The sequence below is a fragment of the Bidens hawaiensis genome, unplaced genomic scaffold, assembly GCF_021521415.1.
Source record: "Bidens hawaiensis isolate Kalapana, Puna unplaced genomic scaffold, B.hawaiensis_p1.1 tig00022500_1, whole genome shotgun sequence".
NCBI classification, from domain to species: domain Eukaryota; kingdom Viridiplantae; phylum Streptophyta; class Magnoliopsida; order Asterales; family Asteraceae; genus Bidens; species Bidens hawaiensis.
This window is the reverse complement of record NW_027493500.1, coordinates 299,045-318,788: the sequence shown is the minus strand read 5'-3', so window position 1 is coordinate 318,788 and position 19,744 is coordinate 299,045. Positions and strand designations below refer to the sequence as shown.

The 19,744-nt window shown below is 38.5% G+C and overlaps 1 pseudogene across 1 annotated transcript; it reads left to right on the top strand.

Moving 5' to 3' along the window:
• Nucleotides 1-3,008: 3,008 nt before the first annotated feature.
• Nucleotides 3,009-15,048, top strand: LOC143565631 (putative RNA-dependent RNA polymerase 1; annotated as a pseudogene). Its single transcript, XR_013141107.1, has 5 exons — nt 3,009-3,146; nt 4,777-5,311; nt 10,844-12,640; nt 12,739-12,889; nt 14,076-15,048. The product of XR_013141107.1 is annotated as a putative RNA-dependent RNA polymerase 1 (transcript).
• Nucleotides 15,049-19,744: the final 4,696 nt, after the last annotated feature.

The following is a 19,744-nucleotide window of genomic DNA, read 5'->3' as shown; positions in this document are numbered from 1 at the left end:
AGTTTGCTATTTTACACTTATACAATGTGTGATCTATACCCCCTAAAAGTTTTCATCCATTTGCAAACATGATAAAACGTAACTTTGAAGAATACGAACGAGATCCGGATGATCTTGCTTTTGCTAAGGTTCAATTCTTTGATGTTTTCTTGTGAAATATTGAGATCTACACGATGGTAATACCAATATTTGAATTCGAGATGAATTTACGAGTATTGCTTAGGCTGATTTTTAAAGAGGGAGAGATGGCGTATTCTTTTAAAGATGATTTACATTTTTAAGGGTTTAAAGGGTATCTATACTAGTAACGTTTCCTAGGCCTATACTCAAGCCCATCGTATTAAAAGGTCATAATTAGCTCTTTTTAAGACTTTGTAATTAAATAATAAATAAATTCCTGGATGTTACATATTCTCTGTCGGGTTTTTCATAATAGAGATTAGTTATAGATAATGAATAGTTACTCTCTTTTTCAACAAAGGTTTTTCTGAGTCTATCTGTTGATTGGATTTCAACCATCTCAATTATTTAGTTATTTCAACAATAAAAAATAATACAAGCACCGAGCGGCCTAGCTATCAATACAAGTCATCTTGGAATCTGCGCTCAAGCAAAAGATAAACAAGGTAGATGTTAAAGGATTAAAGTTATTACGCGGGTGACATATCAATCGATTAGGAATATGAGGAATGACTTGATTTTCAACAACAAAAACGCTTGATCACGAGGTTGATGAGTGAGTGACATGAAAACTACTACTTTACTGTGAGTGAAACATAGAAACAAGGTGTTGGGCTCAGATCGGGAGACGTGGAGTTCTTTTAATGTAGGTTAATCCCCATGTTATTTTCCTTATTTTTATCTTTTGTATAGTGATGTACTACGTATTTTTTACTCTGGTTGCCTGTTTTCTTACTAGGCTTCTTCTTTTTCGTTTTTAGGGTATGTTTAGACGAGCTTCTAAAATTTGTTTATTTATTTATTTATTTGTTTGTTGAAAAACAAAAGGTGTTTGAAAAAGATCCTCAAAAAATTTCAAAATAAAGCTTTTAAAAATGACTTTTACTTTTCGAAAAACAAATAAGCAAATCTAAAAGCTTACTTAAACACCCTTTAATATACCCGACCTTAAAAAAAAAGCTACCAATCACAGTGTTGAGTCGCCTCCACTAAGTTTTGGATGTGCTTTAAAGAAGAATCAAAGTGTACTAAAAATATTTAAAACAAATAATCCAATTTAAAAAGTTTATTTACAATGAGCTGTTTCTTATATTAAACTTTTAATAATACGATATTAACTCAAATCTCAAAGTGCTTTATATCGATTGATATTAAACTAATTGTCATGGACTCGTGGTTATGATAGCACTGCTCGTAGGTTACTTATAATCAATTCGTTAAACCTTAAATTGAGCCGTGGTTAAACGAGTTCGAGATAAATGATCCGATACATTAATCAATATTTGTAAAACTATAATGATAAAGGATCCGATACATTAATCATTTGTCGTACAATAGGTACGCGACACTCTGAAACGTCGATCTTCAATAACCACGCTAACCCCTAAAATCACAATTACGCGAGCCGGTCTTTGTCCACCTCTTCTCCCATTGATTCCGTCCACCTTCACCATCACCGTTCAACGATTCAGTCCACCGTCCACCGTCACGACCATCGTCTACCGTCGTGAACACCATCTTCTTCCGTCATAGCCATCAATCATTGTTCACAGGCCAGTCGTCAAATTGAGCAAATGAAATTGAAATTGATATTGTTGAACCTAATTGATCAATTAACCTTGAAATCGATTCAATTAATCATCAATTTAAAGATTCAATCGACCAATTTTGAGTTTTGAATGATGGGTTTTAACCTTGAACGTTTTTAGTGTTTTTAACCTTGAACGCTTTAGGGTTGGAATTTGGCTTGAACGCTTTAGTGTTTTTGACCTTGAACGTATTTCACCTACATAATGTACGTTAAGCGATTATAAAGTAACTAAATATATATTAGGTTATGTATAAGAATTATAATTATTTAAATCCTAATATATAACAATCTAGCCTTATAAAACTACTTACAAGCGCAACTCAACTTCTAAGTGAGACATTCAAAGATTTTTGGGTTCAAGTTTAGAACGTGACAAAAAATAAAGGGTATGAAATTGAGACTAGAGGTGCACTAATCGGGTATTAAAAAAACCAGGGTTCGGGTATGATCGTATATTGGAATATCGGGTATTAGCAATAACCGAGTCGGGTTCGGGTCCGATTATTGGCTTGAAAACCATACCCTATGTACCGAGTCCAGGTCAGGTATTGAATCGGGTCTTCAATACCCGGGTATTTGAATACTCTATTTTCGAGTATTGAAAAAACCATTTTCTGGGTATTTAAAAAAACCCCTTTTCTCCCGTTTTTATCTGTCAACGGGTCTGCTCATTTTTATCCTAACTCAATTTTTCTTTACATACAAGCTTCAAAGTTCATTCAAACATATATAAACAATTAAACAATGATATGCAAAACATATATTTTATGCGTATTTCAATTGTTGTAAGGTATATCAAAAGTGTTGCTCTAAACAAGTATTTATATCATATATGTGTTAAAAAAAAAGATCCGTTGGAGAACGACTATAGATTTATGGGCAGCCATACAACCACATGTGCACAAACTTTAATATCCGGGTATGCAAAAAACCCGGGTTTCGGGTATACCTAGAACCGGGTTTCGGGGTAATATCGGGTACGAGTTCCAACATTGAAAGTCATACCCTATCCGTATCATACGGGTAGGGTTGGGTTCGGGTTCGAGTATTAAAAACCCGGGTTAAAAAAAACAGTTCCGGATCTTTTTTGTGCAACTCTAATTAAGATGATCGGGTTAGTCAGTGATCCGTAGTCAGCAGTGATCTAAATATTTAAAAGTTAAACGAACGGGCTCGGGCCTACTTAGGTCACGCATTATTGAGTTGGTAGTTGATATTTTCCACAAATAAAAGCACTTGGAATCTTGTGACGAATGGACTTGCTGTTGACTATAGATATAGTGTCCCCATAAACGTAGTACAAGCTGTTGAGTTCACCATCATCATCATCATCATCATCATCATCATCATCTAACTAAATCATCTTCATTATCTGGTAAGTCTTTCACACATTGCATATCAAATCAATTAACCTACTTACTGTTGCAGAAGCCTTTATGCTACCATTCATATATATATATATATATGTTTTTCTGATCAATATATACATATGACCTCCTTGTTATAGTTTGTAAAGCTTCATCCCAGCATTAATCTCTTTTAGAAGGTTTATTATTATTATTATTGTTATTATTTTATTTTTATCAATAGCAGCTAATTTCTAAAAGTTTTTTTTTTAGAAAAAAATATGCATGGATTCATATGCAAAATTGGGAAAGTAGATAAATGAGGAAGGTGATAGGTTTGGTATAATGTTAGGTACCTAGGGAAACAAAGCTACTTTTTTTTATCTATTTTTGGTTTTGATGTGATTTTAGTTATCCTCACATATTAAATACTTTAGTAAATCAAATTTAGGGGTTTAAAAAACTCGGAACGAGCCGAGATTTTTCGAGCTTGAGTCGAGTTCGAGACTCGGCTAAAACTCGTTTAGTTATTGAGCTTGTGAGCACGGTATGAAAAGCTCGTTTAGGCTCAACGAGCCTTAACGGACCTTTTGTATTTTTAAGTTTTACCTCTTCTTAGGGGTGCAAATGAGCTGAGCTGGTCGCGAGCTACTCGAGATTGGCTCGTTAAAAAGCTCGATCAAGCCGAGCTTAATCGAGCCCGAGCCTAAAAATAAGCTCGTTTAATAAACGAGCCTGAGCCTGAGCTTCACTTATCGAGCTCGAGCAAGCTTGCGAGCCTAAACGAGCCTGAGCTTGAGCTTCACTTATCGAGCTTGAGCCAGCTCGCAAGCCTAAACGAGCCTGCCCGTTATATAGTATTTTCAAAATATATATATTTAATAGGTATTTATTAATATATATAATGTTATGAAAAAATAAATAAAAATAACTAAATAATATATATTATCTTATACATGAAATTATAACAGAAAAAAATAAATAAAATAATTATAATTATATAAAAAATAATTGATAAATAGTAAACGAGCCTAGCCTGAGCTGAGCTCGAGCTTCAAAATCCATTCACGAGCCGAGCTCGAGCTTTGGAACTAGAGCTCGAAACGAGCCGAGCTCGAGCTCTGTGTAAGGCAAACGAGCCAAGCTCGAGCCTAGTCGAGCCCGGGCTCAGCTCTTCTTGGCTCACTTAAGGTATTATACGAGCTCTAGCCGAGCTTAGGCTCTTTTGAGATATTTCTCAAAAACACATAAAAATACATTAATTGATAAATAAATAATAAACAAGCTCAAGCTCTTGTAAGTCACAACCGCTTGTTTACACCCCTAGTTAAAATACGGTAATATGAAATAATATTCTAGGAAAGTGAAGGTTAGGATTATCATCGGTCAAAATGTAAGTATGCATTATTATCGGCCAATAGTTCATAGTTTGGATTATCAAAATCCCATTTTCCAGTATGCTATTACATGATCATTAAATTGAATATTGCCTATACTAAGTTGTTACAAAACTGTAATTGTCTTAACCCTATTTGCATAAGATACGCGACTTCACTGAAAGTTGAAATTTTCGCTTAAATTGCTTAGCATTTTATCATTTTTCATGTAATATGTGATTTCAATGTTGCTGATTATATGCTGTATAATGTGAAACTGCAGCTGAAAACCGCTCGGTTGAATGGGTAAGACGGTTGATGTTTCTGGATTTCCCACTTTAGTATCTGCAGATGTTATTAAGGCAGCTTTGGAAAAATATACCGGTGCAGGAACTATTGAGGCTTTAGAGGTCAAACAAAAAAACGCAGGGGCAAGAGCGTATGCTCGAGTCCAATTTACAGCAAAAAGACATGTAGAGAACATAGTAGATTTGGCTAACCAAAGGAAATTATGGTATGGCACGTCTTATTTGAAGGCTTATAAAAAGGATATTGATCTTGTTCAGAAGCCTAGGCAGTTTGCGTTTGAAATGGATGGTGCAACTCTTCATTTCGGTTGCCAGGTGTCAAAGATGAGCTTGTCGGTGCTCTGTGAAATGGAAGATGCGTCGGTGAAATTTGGGTTTGGATTAAGAAAGTTATACTTTGGCGTTTCATGGTTGTCAGAGAGTTACAAGCTGCAACTCTCGTATGAAAATATTTGGCAAATTCGGCTGCATTGTCCACGTGGCGTTGCTTCAAGGTTTCTCGTTATTCAGGTTGTTATTCAGGTTTTTTTTGGCAAATTCGGCTACATTGTCGACTCGGCTCGAGCTTGGCTCGTTTTGACTAATGAGAGCTTGAACTCGAGCGTGGCTCGTTTCGATCTCCTTTTCTAAAGCTCGAGCTTGGCTCGTAAGATGTTTTTTCAAGCTCGAGCTTGGCTCGGGCTCGGCTCGTTTAATATATTAATTAGTTTATACATGTTTTTAATTATTTTTAAATTTTTTTAGAAAAATCTTAAACGAGCCTAAGCTCGGCTCGAGCTTGGCTCATTTTGACTAATGAGAGCTTGAGCTCGAGCTCGGCTCGTTTAGAGCTCTTTTTCCAAAGCTCGAGCTTGGCTCGTGAGATGTTTTCTCAAGCTCGAGCTTGGCTCGGGCTCGGCTATTTATCATATTAATTAATTTATATACGTTTTTAATTATATCTATATATTTTGAGAAAAATCTTAAACGAGCCTAAGCTCGGCTCGAGCTCGTGTAGTACCTTAACGGAGTCAAAGCTCGGCTTAAGCTCGGATATGCAGTGCGAAATTAATACATCAAAGTCTGAAAGAGGTAAAAAATACATTAGGCTCGACGAGAATCAAATCTTGAGTTGAATAGGTTTGTTATATTATGATAAATCAGAGATTACAACCATATATATAGGAAAACTAATTACACTTTAGTACCCTACACAATGTTAAATATTACTAACTACATAACCGACATAGTCTAACATTCCCCCGCAAGTTCAGGGCGAGGAGCGACCTGCAACTTGGATCGTAGAAACTCAAATCTCTTAGAAGACAAAGGCTTCGTAAAAATATCAGCTATTTGATCATCTGTAGAAATAAATTTGACATTTAGTTTTCCCCGAGTAACTTGTTCACGAACAAAGTGATAATCAACTTCAACGTGCTTTGTACGAGCATGAAATACTGGATTAGCTGTGAGATAGGTTGCGCCAAGATTATCACACCATAGCGATGGTGCCTTGCTGTCCAATCCGAGTTCACGAAGAAGAGACTTCAACCAAATCAGTTTTGCTACGGTGTCAGCAATAGCCTTATACTCAGACTCTGTTGAAGATCGAGATACAGTTCGTTGTTTGCGAGCAGACCATGAAATAAGATTTGAGCCTAAGTAGATAGCATACCCCCCGTGGATCGACGATCGATTGGGCAACCAGCCCAGTCAGAGTCAGAGAATGCACGAAGATTAGGAGCCCAATGAGAATCAGAAAATGCTTGAAGCCAATAACCCGTGTTGTGACGAATCCATAAGCCGAGATTGATTGTGCCCTTAAGATATCGCAATATACGTTTGACACTGGCCCAATGGTTTTCAGTGGGAGCATGCATGAACTGGCAAACCTTGTTAACAGCAAAGGCAATATCAGGACGGGAAAGAGTAGCGTATTGAAGAGCACCAACCGTCTGCCTATACCGAGAAGGATCATCAAGTAATGGGCTATCATATGGTAATAACACGTGAGAGGTACTCATTGGGGTAGAAATAGGTTTGCAATCTGCAAGGCCAGCCCGATGCAAAATATCACGAACATATTTCCGTTGCAAAAGAACCAAATCAGAACCATGATGTACAACTTCAACCCCCAAAAAATAATGTAACTGCCCCATATCCGTAAGTGTAAAAAGAGAATTAAGACGTTCAATGATCGTAGATACAACACTAGAATCGTTATCAGTAATGATGATGTCATCAACATACACAAGAAGATAGACAAGGGAGCTTGAGTGATTGAGAATGAACATCGACGGGTCCGTTTTAGACCCATAAAAACCCAAATGATGAAGAGCAGTGGACAATTTTGTAAACCAGGCACGGGGAGCCTGTTTAAGCCCATACAAAGACTTGTTCAATAAGCACACATAATCTGGTCTGGTTGGATCAATGAAACCAGGTGGTTGACGCATATAAACGGTTTCCTCAAGATCACCATGTAAAAAGGCGGTCTGAATATCCAACTGCCTGAGAGGCCATTTGTTTGTGACGGCCAGAGATAAAACAGTGCGAATAGTAACAGGTTTGATGACCGGGCTGAAAGTCTCATGATAGTCAACGCCATGTTGTTGATTGAAACCCTTAGCAACAAGTCGAGCTTTATACCTACTAATCTTGCCGTTTTCATCCGTTTTTAACCTGTAAACCCATTTACAATCAACCACGTTAGTATTAGGGACAGGGGCACTAGTGTCCATGTGCCATTCCTATGTAGCGCAGCCAACTCATCAGCCATAGCTTGGCGCCATTCTGTAGACTTGTTAGCAATGGTAAAACTGGTAGGTTCAACAGGTACTGGTGGGGAAGTGGTGGCAGTATAGGTTGCTGGACTGTAGCGGTTAGTTTGTTTAGGATTAGGACGAAGATTAAGAGGGTGAGGCCTCGGGGCTTGTGATGATTGAGTGGTGGTGTCGGGTTGGGGGTTGTTTAAGGACTCGGCAGTAGGAGTGCCGTACCCGGCAGTAGGCGGGGAAGATGAGGCAGGTGGTGATGACGGTGGGGTAGGTTGCGGAAGTGGTGATTGTGGAGGTGGCATTTGGGCAGGCTGTAGTGTGGAACGGAAGGCGGTGGTGGTGAGTTGGGCTCGGGTGGAAAACTAGGTGGTGGATTAGGAAAGATAGATATGTATGGAGCGGATGGTGGTGAGGAGGTAGTAGGGGGAGGGGGCTGGTAAGGGAAAACATGTTCCTTAAAACGAACATGTCTAGCAATATAAATCCGTTCACTTGAAGGATCAAAACATCGATAACCATGGTGAACTGGGCTATAACCGAGGAAACAGAAGGAGTTGATCGAAAATCAATTTTGTGATGATTGTACGGACGAAGATAAGGAAAGCACTGACAGCCAAAGACTAGTAAAAAGGAATAATCAGGCTTACGTTTAAAGACATGCTCAAAGGGGGATTTATTAGAAGAGACACGAGAGGGGAGCCGATTGATTAAGTACACGGCAGTTTCGAAAGCAAAGTGCCAAAAACGTTGCGGTAGACTGGGTTGAGCCAGAAGAGTGAGTCCAGTTTCCACAACATGTCGATGACGTCGCTCAACAAAGCCATTTTGCTCACTTGTGTGAGGACATGAACGTCTATGAATAATGCCAAGATTTCGACAAAAGTTGGTGAGAGGACGGAACTCTCCCCCCCAATCGGATTGAATGCATTTTAACTTGGTGTTAAATTGGCGTTCTGCCATGGCAATAAAGTTTGTTAAAACTGTATAAACATCAGACTTTTGAGTAAAAGGATAAAACCACATATATCGCGAGTGATGATCAACACATAATAAAAAATAACGATGACCATCAAGAGATGGTGTGTGTGAATGGCCCCAAACATCACAATAAACAAGATCCAAAATATTATTGCTACGAAAAGTAGAATCTGGTAAAGACAATTTTGATGATTTTCTCAACTGACAAGAACACAAGTTATTTAATAATCTATATGAAACAGGTAAAGAACAATAAGAAACAATGGAACAAAAAACTTGAGCATGAGGGTGTCCTAAACGTTGATGCCAAATATTTGAAGAAGCTTTGACAGCGGTGAAAGCAATCTTGGGCAAAGACTTGAGTTGTGGAAGGCGAATGGAGTACAAACCCTGTTCACTGGGACCCCTGAGGAGGATAGTGCGTGTAGACTCGTCCTTCACAACAAAATAAGAAGAGTGAAATTCAAAGAAAACATTATTGTCGACACAGAATTTTGAACAGATAAAAGATTTTGTTTTAATTCAGGAACATGAAGGATGTTGGATAAATTAAAGGTTTTGGTTGGAAAGTAGATTTTTGATGAACCAATATGGAAAATAGGTATAGAATTACCATTGCCAACAAGTAAAGAATCGTTACCGTAGTAGGCCTCAGAGTTGTCAATGCTAGATAGGTCTGGAGTGGCATGTTGATTTGCACCAGTGTCGGGCTTCCAAGTAGATCTAGAATGTGAGCCAGCATCTGAGTATGTTGCATAGTTGGCCTGTGGTGCTGGACGAGGCTGGTTCGGCTGATTAGGACACTAGGAAGGTAGATGAGATATTCCACATCGGTTACAATGACCATAGACAGTATTTTGAGTTGAAGCCCATGAAAATTTGCGTGTGCCACTGTTATCTCGGGTGCGGGGATTAGATGCACCACGTGAGTTGCCACGTGAATAGCCACGAGAACCACGACCACCTCGGTTGTTGGTGGCAGATCGAGATCCATAGTAGGTTTGGGGTCTTGGTGAAGACACGGGGTTCAGTTGATAACCCAATTGGGAAGCCATAAGTTGAAGATTTTGAAGTTGTTGTTGATCAAAATTGGGCTGCGGTACAGGGGAAGCAACAGCCGTAAGCGGTTGTGGTGTTGGTGCAGCATTTGCCCAAAAAGCTTGGGAAACTTGTGGAGCTGTGGCTAAAAATCTTGTAATCATGATCGCTTAAGATGCCATGTAGTTCATGAAAACTAACACAAGGCGACCGAGTTAATAAATTTGCCTTAAGACCATTATATTCCTCACGAAGCCCTGCAAGAGTTAACATCACCAGATCCTTATCTTTCATTGGTTCTCCAATATTGGCTAGAGCAGTTGCATATTCTTGTGCCCTGCTAAGGTAGTCAGCCGGTTTTTCATCACCCTTCATGGTGATTCTAAGAAGTTGATTTTTGAGAGTAAACTCGTGAGAGGAAGTAACAGGCGCATAGGCCCGTTCAAGAAATAGCCATACCTCACTTGATGTTTTGCCCTGAACATGTTGGTAAGATTCTTCAGACACGGTGGAGATGATAAGTGTACGAATATGGGCATCGTTTGAGATCCACGGAAGGTAGCTTGGATTATCGGTTGTGGCAGACTCGTTTGTGACCTTTTGTTCGGGACATGGGACTGTTCCATCAAGATAACCAAAAAGATTATGAGAGGTAAGAAAGGATTCTATCATAGAACGCCAGTAACCATAATTTGTAGGTTTGAGGGTGAAGGCAAATTTATGTGAATTGTGAGTGGTTTTCTCCTGATTTGAAAAGGTTATGATTGCAGCCATTGTAACAATTGGCTGATGTAAAATTAACAGTCGGATATTTTGTTCGACTGATGTAGGGTTGATGATCGGCTGAATTAGGGTTAGAGAAAGAGGTTGATCGAGATTTGTTTTTAGCCGAGGTTTTAGGATTTTAACCTGGCTCTGATACCAAATCAAATCTTGAGTTGAATAGGTTTGTTATATTATGATAAATCAGAGATTACAACCATATATATAGGAAAACTAATTACACTTTAGTACCCTACACAATGTTAAATATTACTAACTACATAACCGACATAGTCTAACAACGAGCCTAAAGTCCAAAACGAGCTTCCCATACAGGGATCGAAATCGGGCTCATGTTCGAAAAAGTTCCATTGTTTCGAGCTTTTTATCGATCCGAGTTCGAGTAGCTCGCAAGCAGCTTGGCTCTGCTCGTTTGCACCCCTACTTTAATCAACCTTGCTCAGTAGAATAATAACATTATCTGAAAACATTATGTTATATTTTGCAGCTGTATGGTACTCCGAGAATATCTCAGAAAGTTGAAGACAGTCCGTTTAGCTTTTATAGAGAACTTCCTGATGATCAGTGGGTTAGAGCAACCGACTTTGATCTTTTGCCATTGGACAATCATCTCATTTATGCATAGAGCTTCCACATTATGTTGAACCACCGGATCTTGAAAACTATTTTCCATATAATTATGAAGAAACTAACCACCCGTTTCAGTTGGTGACTGGTCATAGTTTCTCTGAAAGTTTGAATCTAGTCCCGATCGTGGGTCCCACCCGAGGTTATTATCTTCCATTTAATATAGTTTTTAAGATCTCTTCCTTGGTTCAACATGGCTGCATCCCGGGACCTGTTCTTGATGCTAGGTTCTTTGCGTTATTGGATCCTCAAAGACATCACATTGAATCAATTGAGTATGTTTTAGAGAAACTCTATTTTTTAAAAGAATGCTGTTATGATCCGGTTAGGTTGATAACCGAAGAATATAAAAAGAACAAAAGGTTAAAGTCGCCTGCTATCTCATTGGATAGTGGTCTTGTATACGTGAGGCGAGTTCAAGTTACACCAACAAAGGTGTACTTTTGTGGGCCCGAGGTCAACGTGTCCAATCGCGTTTTACGCCACTATTCAGATTATATTGATAATTTTCTTCGTGTTTCGTTTGTTGATGAAGAATTGCAGAAACTGTATTCCACCGATTTATCAACAAAAGTAGGCCGAACCGCAATTTATAGAAGAGTTTTATCAGTTCTCAAGGATGGGATAGTTATTGGTGATAAGAAATTTGAGTTTCTTGCCTTTTCATCGAGCCAGTTACGTGATAATTCCGCATGGATGTTTGCATCAACTGGAAGATTAAATGCAGCTGAAATAAGAAAATGGATGGGTGATTTTAGTAGCATTAAAAATGTTGCAAAATACGCTGCTAGACTCGGTCAATCTTTTGGTTCATCAAAAGAAAGTTTAAGCGTTGCATGGTATGACGTTGAAGAAATTCCCGATATAGAAACCGTAAGGTCGGGTACTAAATATGTTTCTCTGATGGAATCGGGAAAATATCTGCTGAACTTGCAAAAAGAGTTTCGAAAAAATGCGGCTACGATATCATTCCATCTGCTTTTCAAATTCGATACGGTGGGTACAAAGGCATCGTGGCTGTGGACCCCACCTCATACATGAAGTTATCGTTGAGGAAAAGTATGTGCAAATTTGAATCCGACAACACAAAGTTGGATATTCTTGCGGTTAGCAAATATCAGCCGTGCTATTTGAACCGCCAGCTCATCACTCTTCTGTCAACCCTCGGGGTTTATGATCACGTCTTTGAAAAGAAGCAAAGAGAAGCAGTACACTTGCTAGATGCCATTTTAGTGGAGCCAATGAAGGCACAAGAGGCGTTGGATTTAATGTCACCGGGAGAAAACACGAACGTTATGAAGGGAATGCTTTCGTGCGGATATATGCCGAATGCTGAACCGTTTCTGTCAATGATGCTGCAAGTTTTTCGTGCAACGAAGCTGCTTGAACTGAGAACGAAAATGAGGATTTTTGTTCCTAAAGGAAGATCAATGATGGGCTGTTTGGATGAAACCCGAACACTTGAATATGGTGAAGTTTTTGTTCAATATTCAAGTGTGGGAATCGGCTCGTATAAGTCCCGAATTGTTAGGGGGGCTGTGGTGGTTCCTAAAAACCCGTGTTTGCATCCTGGTGATGTACGGGTCTTGAAGGCTGTTAATGTTCCAGCATTACACCATATGGTGGATTGTGTTGTTTTTCCACAGAAAGGAGGAAGGTAAAATATATTGCAGATTTTATTTTTATATTTTTTATTATTTCTATGATTATTTTAGGTTTGTTTGTGCTTACATATATATGTTTGTTACAATGTAGGCCTCATCCGAATGAATGTTCAGGAAGCGATTTGGATGGAGATATTTACTTTGTCTGTTGGGATCCTGATCTAATTCCACCTCAGCAATTTGAGCCGATGGATTATACCCCGGCGCCCACTATGCAACTAGATCACGATGTTACTATTGAGGTATAGATGCGTTAGTAAATGTCACACGCACACACACTTATGAACAGCTCTATTTGGGATACTTTATTGTTCTTAACGAGTTGAATGAGTAAAAAGAAAAAAAAATATTAAAGAAAACACGTCAAACTTGACTAACGTCAACCAAAAAGTCTTCATAATGTTCGGGTGGACGGGCGGGCGGGTTCGTTTGATGGGTCAGAAAGGGCTCGGGTGAATATGTGTTTTGAGTAAATTGAGTTCAGGTCTAAACGAGCCTTTTTATAAAAAGCCAAAAAGTACTAATTTGGTTTGGGTCAAAACAGCTTCTTGTCAAAATGGAGTTGGATAAAAATGAGTCGGGTTTTGTTTGTTCATTGATATTCCAAAACGTTTTAGCATCATCATTTGTACTACAGTATAGGGGTGTTCACGGTCTGGTTTTTGCGATTTTTCGGTCAAACTGCGATGCAGACCGTTAGTACCGGTTTTCAGTTTTTGAAAACCATAACCAAACCGTAGAACTTTTAAACCGAACTGCACCGAAACAAACCGTTACTAACGGTTTGGTTCCACGGTTTGGGCCTTTCGGGTTTTTATACAAATTGTACAACATAAGGTATGATATATTTATACTAAAGTTGTCAATAATTTGCAAATATCAAACATGTTTAAACGCAATATGTTCACGGTCTAAGTTTAAACACAAGTTGTTCGAAACACACATCAAAATAACTATGTGACCAAACTTCATTATTACATCAAAAGTTAACGGTTTATTTAGCCCATTATCTAATTCATTGCAAGTATGCAGTTAATATATATATTATATACATTACTAGTTCTAATTTAACAAATATATTCATATATAATCTAAGATATATTAAGAAATTAAATATAATGAATTATACAGTACTGTCCGGTTTTATACGGTTGGTTTTCGGTATCAACAGTAAACCAAACCGTTCGCTACGGTTTGAAGTTTTTGAAACCGACCGACTGAAACTTAAGAAAAAAACCCAACCATGAAACCGAACCGATGACCGGTTTGGGCGGGTTTCACGGTTTTGAACCGAAGAAAAAAAATCTGTGTAAATAATAGAATAAAGTCAAAACTTTTGCATTTTATTGGTTTGAGTATTATTAGGCAAGAGTTAATAAAATGTTACAAGTTTCCTTACTAAAAATGTTTGTGATTTTACTACTTCAGGAAGTGGAAGAGTATTTCACAAACTACATAGTCAACGACAGTCTAGGAATAATCGCAAACGCCCACACGGTCTTCGCAGACCGAGAATTCTCAAAAGCAATGGCGAGCCCGTGTGTAGCGCTAGCAAAGCTCTTCTCAATCGCTGTCGACTTTCCAAAAACCGGTGTACCAGCAGAAATACCCGGGCACCTCCGACCCAAAGAGTACCCAGATTTCATGGAAAAACCCGACAAAACAACATACGAGTCACATAACGTGATCGGGAAACTGTTCCGGGAAGTCAAACACATCGCCCCACAAGACAGCCCGGTCACCCCCTTCTCAAAAGACGTGTTGAGACAAACTTACGACGCTGACATGGAAGTTTTCGGTTTTGATGATTACATTGACGAAGCGTATGATTTCAAAACCGATTACGATAACAAATTGGGTAACTTGATGGATTATTACGGGATCAAAACCGAAGCCGAGCTTTTAACGGGTAGTATTATGAAAATGTCGAGATCTTTTGACCGAAGGAATGATGCTGAAGCGGTCGGTTTGGCTGTGAAGTCGTTAAGGAAGGAAGCTAGAAACTGGTTTAAGAAAGGCGGAGGCGATAGGGATACCGAAGACGATAATGTTTATGCAAAAGCATCTGCGTGGTATCATGTCACGTATCATCCGGATTACTTTGGTCGTTATAATTCGTCACGTCAGCATTTTCTGAGTTTCGCATTGTGCGTTCATGACAAACTTATTGAGATCAAGAAACATAAAGCGAGCGTAAGTAGACATGTTGATTATGATTCGCTAACACAGCAGTTCGGCTCTGCGTTTGCGGTTTAATCTGGTGAGTTTGCTACTGTTTTGAGTTACCACAAGATACGTTTAAATTTGGTTTTTATTTGTGTAATAATATTAGCTGGTTTGGTTGCTTTATTATTATTGTAAATATTTTTGGTGTTTAGTATTTGAATAATTGAATCTTATGTAACTTTCTATGTTCATAGGTTTGATTGTGTATATATTGCCACTGCTTGAAATATATAATTTGGTAAACTAAGTTTAGTTCACAAACAAGGATCCATAGACTTAACTCGGTACCACGGTACCCCACTACTCAACTAGCGCCTTACAATTTTTGCATCCATGGACTTATTAAACATGACTAGTATTGAGAAAAATGTAAGTTTACTTTAATACTTATATGCGGGTTGTGAATGTGCGTACTATTGGGCGCTTGTGTAATTTAGGATTATAAAGATTTTGAAATTATATTTAGTTTATATTTGGATTGAACCAATATGGTTAGTTTGAAGTACCGCGTGAAACCATCACGTGAGTGTTGACGTTACACGTGGTTCACATGGAACACCATGTCGGCTGCTTGAGTGGGCACACGACCACACTCATGAGAAGCCAACATATCATGTCATGAGATGACCAAATATGCAAATGAGGATGACGACGGCAACAAATATTAGTTATATGTTGGTTATGTTTTTTATTTGTATGTTTTATGTGTATGTTTTTTATTTTTATTTAAATTTTAATTTTAGTATTACTACATTATTATTTAGTTTTTATTAATTTGTTACAAAGTTAAATAAATAAATAAAAGGTTTAATGCCCCTCACCATAGAGGGCATTATAGGTTGGGGCTTCGATGCCCTCAATGCTCATGTGACGCTGACATGGCACCGTGGAGGGGCTTCGATGCCCCCCACCATAGATAACAGCCTAAAACATGTACAACCTATATAGGCAAAGAAACATAAAGTTTAAAGCATTTCATCACCACCGCCACCAGAACTATAGGTGATCAAATCGGGTTGGTCAAAGGAACCGGAACCGGTTCAGAACCGGTTCCATTAGTCAACATCACTGTTTAAACCGGTTCCATGGTCGAACCGGTTCCCCAACCCTCGGACCCGGAACCGGTGGAACCGGTTCTGACCGGTTCCTAAACCGGTTCTTACACTGTAACCGGTTCCAACCGGTTACAGTGTAAAATATTATTTTTTTTTCGTTTTTCGTTTCCGCTGCTTGTGTAGGTGATGATTTGTGTTCTTCTGATTTCTGAAGAGGCTCATGCTACTTTTGTTGTTCACCCACAGAGCAATGGTAAACAACATATTGAACTTAATGCTATGAGTGTCAGCGTGTTTGAATTGATTAGTCTGTATCGTGTATCGTGTAATGGTGAACTTAAATCTGTATCGTGTTACATTTGTTGAGTTTGCTATGTATTATAGTCTTTTGGCTTACGCAAGTCAAATGCTGAATTATAATCAAGAGCGGTGTTATACGATTCGTATTTGTATAACATGTTAAATAAAAAAAACAATTAACATAAAATTCATTTTATTTACTTTAAGAAGTTCAAAATAAAAAGGTTACATGTTTTAAAATATTCAAAAACAAACTAACAAAACATTAAACTTATAAATATAAAGTTGTGACATATTATTTCTAGAAAAGCCTTCTTGTTCGTCGTAATTATTGAGTGGCGACTTATTCATCAGAATTACTTGTAGAAACGCCTTCTTGTTCGTCGTGCACTCGAACATCAAGTGGTGTTTCGTCTTCCAGAGTGGTTACGTGTTGAACACGATCGATTGAGTCAAAGTGATCCTTCAAGCAAATGCACATCTCCACCGACTCCGAATTCAGTCTTGTTCTTCTCACCGATATTACCCTGCCACTAAGAGAAAAAGCAGATTCCGAAGCTACCGTAGAAGCTTGGGCGGTTAGTAAATCACGGGCCATGGTGGCAAGAATCGGAAACTCGGTTTCCTTTACCTTCCACCAAGCCAAAACATCAAAAGTGCCATATTCCTCTTCGGATAAACCGGTAGAGAAATCATATGCGCTATACCTTCCTAGTTCGCTTGAAGGGGTGTTACCCCTTTGTTTTTTAGCCGTTACGTTGCGAACGGTGTTCATAAGGCTAATCATGGGGTCTCGTACTCTAGTAGCACTTGAACTTGATGAGACCCCCCCGGCGTAGGCATGTGTATGTTTGACCCATATTTATTTATATAAAAGTCATACATAAATTTAAAATTCAAGTTAAAATCATTTTGTGCCTCTGTTGAAAAGTTTGGGTCAACTTCATGCATATCTAAGGCTGAAAAAATTTCGTCTATCACACATTCAACCCCCGTAACATTTAACATTGGGTTTAAAGCGGCGGCGCAAGTAAAAATCGGTGGCAATTCAAGAAAGTATTTTTTTAATTTAAACTTCATTGGTAATATGATGTTTGAAAACATTGGACTTTTATTTTCAAATTCTTTAAGATTGTTAACGATTAAAAATAACTCCGAAAGAACCAAGGGACTTGTCGGATAATACGTTCCCGATAGTTTCGTAGTTGATGTTTTAAAAACTTCAAGAAAAGTCGATAAGTCATTGATAATTTTCCATTTCTCATTTGAAAAGGGGATTGCCAAATCATTCTCGGCAAGACTAGAATGAAACATTTGTAAAGTTTCTCTTTGTTTCAAAGCACTTTGAAACATTATGCAAGTGGAATTCCATCGATGAGGTACATCCCAATTAGCTCCCAAAGCTTTTCTTCCCGTATCTTTACAAAATTTTCTATAATCCATTTGTCTTTTTTTACCTTTCTTAAAAACTTCATGTAGCATTACTCTAAAATCGTTTATAACCGATGTAACCTCATCCGAAGCAAGTCCGTCTTGCACGATTAAATTAATGATATGTGCAACACACCTTGAGTGAAAAAATACACCATTGCAAATCGGCGTATATTTTAATTTTAATTTATCAACCGCCGATGTATTATTCGACGCGTTATCAAATGCAATTGAAAATATTTTATTTTCTAGTTTATAAGTTTTTATAACATAATCTAAAATTTCAAACAAATTATCTCCCGTATGTGGATACTCAAAGAGTTCGAAAGCAATGGTGCGTTTCATCATTTCCCACGATGACGGGTCTACTCAATGAGCGGTGACACAAAGATAAGATTCGGGTAGACCATGTGGAGCCGACCAAACATCACTAGTTAAGTTTATTCCCGTATTTATATTTTCAAAATATGCAATTAGTACCTCTTTGGCCTTCTTCCACAATTTTAAACAATAACGTTTAAGAGTATGACGACTTACGTGAGTGTATTGTGGTTGAAGCGTATCTCGAATCATGGCGGTTAAGCGAGGGTTGTCGAAGTGGCTAAACGGCAAAGCTTCTTGAATCACAAACTTCGCCATACGATCTTGAACTCGATCAATTTGGTATGTAAATATTCCGCCTTCACTATCCATTTGCGTTTGTTGCGACTCGACGTTCTGTTTCAACGCCCTGCAATACGGTCTTTCGATGTGTTTCTTCAAATTTGAATTCGAAAGTGGGTTTAAATAAATCCCACAAAACTTGCACCGAGCCTTCAATGAATGGTCACTCAATTCAACCAAATCCCAATTGCACCAAATCTCTTGATTACGATTATGAGGTACAATACGAACGAAACTTGGTCCGGCGGTGGAACCTTGACCAACCGATGATTGTGAGGCAGCCATAACAACAAATATGAGTATAGAAGAAGAGAAAACAAGAGATTAGAGAATTCAGAACGTTGTAATAGCGTTTTTTTTGTATTTTTTTGCGTTCGGGTTTGCGTTTTGAGTGTTGTGATGAACCCATTACACCAAATACCTATTTATACTAGTAGTGGGGTGTTTGGGGAGCCAAAAAACGGCCATTTTTGACCCCAACGGTCAAAAAACGGCCATAAAACCGTTTCCCAACGGCTAGAACTACTCCAACGGCTAGAACCGGTTCCGAACCGGTTCCGGTCGAACCGGTTCCAGAACCGGTTCCGGTTCGGTTCCGGTTCCTACCCGGTCCACCTCCAAAAATGTCAAACCGGTCCCGGATCGTCGGGTTGAAACGGAACCGAACCGGTTCCTACGAAAAACGGGTAGGAACCGGTTCGGTTCCGGTTCGGTTCCACCGAACCGGTTCCAGGAACCGGTTTTTGTTGTCCACCTCTAACCAGAACCATTCATTCCAAAAGATTCAATTTTTCCATTCATTATATTGCAATCATCATTTAATCTGGTTAACACGATCCGAACCAAACATGAAAAAAAATTGCTTAGTGGTTGTAACATCCTAAAATTCATAATGTTGAATAAAGAAAGTTACGTTTAGTGATTTCGCGTTATTAATTAATTAATATCGAGTAAAGAACGGATCATGGACTTAGATTAATTAAGATGGGTTAAATGAGAATGGGCCTTACGTCCATGGGCTTTAAGGGATATAAATATCCCTTAAACCAACCTAAAACCCTAAACCCTCATTTCATTTCCATCATAATCTCTACACACTCCAAACACACACACACACCATAAACGAGCAAGATCCGAGAGAGAGTAAACGTTAGTTGGTATTAGATCTTATTACACGAGATCTAGAGTGCATAAACAAGCTAACCAAGATCGAACGAGCGCTAAAGGTATGTTCTTGACCTTTAAAGTTTACGTAGTATTGAACGTTTTTACTTAAAGGTCCAAGCTTTATAGTATATACGGGATATATATACGACCGAAAACGGTTAGGGAACGTAGTGGGTGATGTCGAACCATAACAAGGGTATTAAAATCGCCAAAATGCTTGATAAAAACCAAACCCGTAGCTGAACTGGGCAACTT